The sequence below is a fragment of the Marmota flaviventris genome, chromosome X (assembly GCF_047511675.1).
Source record: "Marmota flaviventris isolate mMarFla1 chromosome X, mMarFla1.hap1, whole genome shotgun sequence".
Classification (NCBI taxonomy): Eukaryota; Metazoa; Chordata; class Mammalia; order Rodentia; family Sciuridae; genus Marmota; species Marmota flaviventris.
The window spans coordinates 73463482-73469020 of NC_092518.1; positions in this window are offsets into that span (position 1 = coordinate 73463482).

Here is a 5539-nt window from a genome sequence, read left to right on the forward strand (position 1 = left end):
GTAAGCATACATATCTTCTATATATCCTCTATAGTTCTGAAGATGAAAATGCCAGACTAAAAGCCCCACTAATTAAAGTACCTTAAGTTTTGGAGTGGATGCATAATTACAATAAAATACCCATTGTAATAGGAAAAATGGATAAAGGGATCTCAGTGACAAGAAAGTTAAATGAAAATCATTTTTAAAATCTGACATGAAAACTTTCCTATATACGTTTATGAATACACCATAGTGAATCTCACCACTGTGGGCATCCACAAGGAATTAAAAAAAATGACTATGTGTTAATGGCAGAAAGCTCAGTAGAGTAGAGGGAAGGGAACCATATGACACACACACACATGTGTGTTCTTAGTCTTTATGATGTTACCTCATGGGCAGAAAATGTCACAGTTTTCTGTGGTTCTGAATGTACAACAACATCATAAAGACTAAGAACACACGTGTGTGTGTCATATGGTCTGGGTTTGAGTCTCAGTATTGCTACTTATAATAAGCTCCAACATACAAGCCCTTTCAGTCTCTATTCCCTCTTTGGTAAAAACTGCAGAACAATGGTACCTACATCACAGCCTTCTAGTGGGGATAAAATGACACTATTAGAGCACTTGAAACAATCCCTGTCATATAGTAAAGGGTATTTACATTAGAGGAATTTTTTTTTTGCAACCCCCAGTGAATCACATCCAGAAATTACTTTTTCGATACCCGTCTCCCTTTCTTTTTTTTTTTTTTACTATATTAATCATTTATTATTTTTTTATTTTTTATTGTTGGTTGTTCAAAACATTACAAATTTCTTGACATATCATATTCCACACTTTGATTCAAGTGGGTTATGAACTCCCACCTTCACCCCATACACAGATTGCAGAATCACATCAGTTACACATCCATTGATTTACATATTGCCACACTAGTGTCTGTTGTGCTCCGCTGCCTTTCCCATCCTCCACCCTCCCCCCTCCCCACCTCTCTCCTCCCCTCCCCTCCTCTCTCTCTACCCCCTCCACTGTATAACCCTGAGGGTCTCCTTCCATTTCCATGCAATTTCCCTTCTCTCTCCCTTTCCCTCCCACCTCTCATCCCTGTTAAATGTTAATCTTCTTCTCCTGCTCTTCGTCCCTACTCTGATCTTAGTTACTCTCCTTATATCAAAGAAGACATTTGGCATTTGTTTTTTAGGGATTGGCTAGCTTCACTTAGCATAATCTGCTCTAATGCCATCCATTTCCCTGCAAATTCTATGATTTTGTCATTTTTTAATGCAGAGTAATACTCCATTGTGTATAAATGCCACATTTTTTTTATCCATTCATCTATTGAAGGGCATCTAGGTTGATTCCACGGTCTTGCTATTGTGAATTGTGCTGCTATGAACATCGATGTAGCAGTGTCCCTGTAGCATGCTCTTTTTAGGTCTTTAGGGAATAGACCAAGAAGGGGAATAGCTGGGTCAAATGGTGGCTCCATTCCCAGCTTTCCAAGAAATCTCCATACTGCTTTCCAAATTGGCTGCACCAATCTGCAGTCCCACCAGCAATGTACAAGTGTACCCTTTTCCCCACACCCTCGCCAGCACTTGTTGTTGTTTGACTTCATAATGGCTGCCAATCTTACTGGAGTGAGATGGTATCTTAGGGTGGTTTTGATTTGCATTTCTCTGACAGCTAGAGATGGTGAGCATTTTTTCATGTACTTGTTGATTGACTGTATGTCCTCCTCTGAGAAGTGTCTGTTCAGGTCCTTGGCCCATTTGTTGATTGGGTTGTTTGTTCTCTTATTGTCTAATTTTTTGAGTTCTTTGTATACTCTGGATATTAGGGCTCTATCTGAAGTGTGAGGAGTAAAGATTTGTTCCCAGGGTGTAGGCTCCCTATTTACCTCTCTTATTGTTTCTTTTGCTGAGAAAAAACTTTTTAGTTTGAGTAAGTCCCATTTGTTGATTCTAGTTATTAACTTTTGTGCTATGGGTGTCCTATTGAGGAATTTGGAGCCCGACCCCACCGAATGTAGATCGTAGCCAACTTTTTCTTCTATCAGACGGCGCGTCTCTGATTTGATATCAAGCTCCTTGATCCATTTTGAATTAACTTTTGTGCATGGCGAGAGAAAGGGATTCAGTTTCATTTTGTTGCATATGGATTTCCAGTTTTCCCAGCACCATTTGTTGAAGATGCTATCCTTCCTCCATTGCATGCTTTTAGCCCCTTTATCAAATATAAGGTAGTTGTAGTTTTGTGGATTGGTTTCTGTTTTGGTACCAGTACCATGCTGTTTTTGTTACTATTGCTCTGTAGTATAGTTTGAAGTCTGGTATCGCTATACCGCCTGATTCACACTTCCTGCTTAGCATTGTTTTTGCTATTCTAGGTCGTTTATTTTTCCATATGAATTTCATGATTGCTTTCTCTATTTCTACAAGAAATGCCGTTGGGATTTTGATTGGCATTGCATTAAACCTATAGAGAACTTTTGGTAATATCGCCATTTTGATGATGTTAGTTCTGCCTATCCATGAACAGGGTATATTTTTCCATCTTCTAAGATCTTCTTCTATTTCTCTCTTTAGGGTTCTGTAGTTTTCATTGTATAAGTCTTTCACCTCTTTTGTTAGGTTGATTCCCAAGTATTTTATTTTTTTTGAAGATATTGTGAATGGAGTGGTTGTCCTCATTTCCATTTCAGAGGATTTGTCGCTGATATACAGGAATGCCTTTGATTTATGCGTGTTGATTTTATATCCTGCCACTTTGCTGAATTCATTTATTAGCTCTAATAGTTTCTTTGTAGAGCCTTTTGGGTCTGCTAGGTATAGAATCATATCATCTGCAAATAGTGATAATTTAAGTTCTTCTTTTCCTATTTTTATGCCTTTAATTTCTTTCGTCTGTCTAATTGCTCTGGCCAGTGTTTCGAGAACTATGTTGAACAGAAGTGGAGAGAGAGGGCATCCCTGTCTTGTTCCAGATTTTAGAGGGAATGCCTTCAGTTTTTCTCCATTCAGAATGATGCTAGCCTGAGGCTTAGCATAGATTGCTTTTACAATATTGAGGTATGTTCCTGTTATCCCTAGTTTTTCTAGAGTTTTGAACATAAAGGGATGCTGTACTTTGTCGAATGCTTTTTCCGCATCTATCGAGATGATCATATGGTTCTTATTTTTAAGTCTATTGATGTGGTGAATAACATTTATTGATTTCCGTATATTCAACCAGCCTTGCATCCCAGGGATGAATCCTACTTGATCATGGTGCACAATTATTTTGATATGTTTTTGTATCCGATTCGCCAGAATTTTATTGAGGATTTTTGCATCTAGGTTCATTAGAGATATTGGTCTGTAGTTTTCTTTCTTTGAAGTGTCTTTGTCTGGTTTAGGTATCAGGGTTATGTTGGCCTCGTAGAATGAATTTGGAAGTTCTCCCTCTTTTTCTATTTCCTGAAGTAGCTTGAAAAGTATTGGTATTAGTTCTTCTTTAAAGGTTTTGTAAAATTCTGCTGTATACCCATCCGGACCTGGGCTTTTCTTAGTTGGTAGTCTTTTGATGGTTTCTTCTATTTCCTCAATTGATATTGGTCTGTTTAGGTTGTCTATATCCTCCTGACTCAATCTGGGCAGATCATATGACTTAAGAAATTTATCTATGCCTTCACTATCTTCTAATTTATTGGAGTATAAGGATTCAAAATAGTTTTTTATTATCTTCTGTATATCTGAAGTGTCTGTTGTGATATTGCCTTTTTCATCCCGTATGCTAGTAATTTGAGTTCTCTCTCTTCTTCTCTTCGCTAGCATGGCTAAGGGTCTGTCGATTTTGTTTATTTTTTCAAAGAACCAACTTTTAGTTTTGTCAATTTTTTGAATTGTTTCTTTTGTTTCGATTTCATTAATTTCAGCTCTGATTTTAATTATTTCTTGCCTTCTACTTCTTTTGCTGTTGTTTTGCTCTTCTTTTTCAAGGATTTTGAGATGAAGTATGAGATCATTTATTTGTTGGTTTTTTCTTTTTTTAAGGAATGAACTCCAAGCAATGAATTTTCCTCTTAGAACTGCTTTCAATGTGTCCCATAGATTCCGATATGTTGTGTCTGTGTTTTCATTTATCTCTAAGAATTTTTTTAATTTCCTCCTTGATGTCTTCTATAACCCATTGATCATTCAGTAACCTATTGTTCATTCTCCAAGTGATGTATGCTTTTTCCTTCCTTCTTTTATCATTGATTTTCAGTTTCATTCCATTATGATCAGATAAGATGCATGGTATTATCTCTACTCCTTTATATTGTCTAAGAGTTGCCCTGTGACATAATATATGATCTATTTTTGAGAAGGATCCATGTGCTGCTGAGAAAAAAGTATAATTGCTTGATGTTGGGTGGTATACTCTATATATGTCAATTAAGTCTAGGTTATTAATTGTGTTATTGAGTTCTATAGTTTCCTTATTCAACTATTGTTTGGAAGATCTGTCCAGTGGCGAGAGAGGTGTGTTGAAGTCTCCCATGATTATGGTATGGTGGTCTATTAGACTCTTGAACTTGAGAAGAGTTTGTTTGACGAACATAGCTGCACCATTGTTTGGGGCATAAATATTTATGATTGTTATGTCTTGTTGGTGTATGGTTCCCTTAAGCAGTATGTAGTGTCCCTCTTTATCCCTTTTGATTAACTTTGGCTTGAAATCTATTTTATTTGATATGAGTATGGACACTCCTGCTTGTTTCCGAAGTCCATATGAGTGATATGATTTTTCCCAACCTTTCACCTTCAGCCTATGTGTGTCTTTTCCTATCAAATGCGTCTCCTGTAGGCAGCATATTGTTGGGTCTTGTTTTGTGATCCATTCTACTAGCCTGTGTCTCTTAATTGGTAAGTTTAAGCCATTAACATTTAGGGTTATTATTGAGATATGTGTTGTTCTTCCAGCCATATGTGTTTATTTCTGTTACTAAACATGGTTTGTTTTCCTCTTTGATTATTTCCCCCCCCCCCTTTACTGTCCTACCTCCCACTGTTGGTTTTCATTGTTATTTTCCATTTCCTCTTCCTGTAATGTTTTGCCGAGGATGTTTTGAAGAGATGGTTTTCTAGCTGCGAATTCTTTTAACTTTTGTTTATCGTGGAAGGTTTTAATTTCATCTTCCATCCTGAAGCTTAATTTCGCTGGATACACAATTCTTGGTTGGAACCCATTTTCTTTCAGTGTTTGAAATATGTTATTCCAGGATCTTCTAGCTTTCAGAGTCTGTGTTGAAAGATCAGCTGTTATCCTGATTGGCTGACCCCTAAATGTAATCTGCTTCCTTTCTCTTGTAGCTTTTAAAATTCTCTCCTTATTCTGTATGTTGGGCATCTTCATTATAATGTGTCTAGGTGTGGATCTCTTATGATTTTGCACATTTGGCGTCCGGTAGGCTTCTAGGATTTGGGATTCTGTCTCATTCTTCAAGTCTGGGAAGTTTTCTCATATTATTTCATTGAATAGATTGCTCATTCCTTTGGTTTGGAGCTCTGTACCTTCCTGTATCCCAA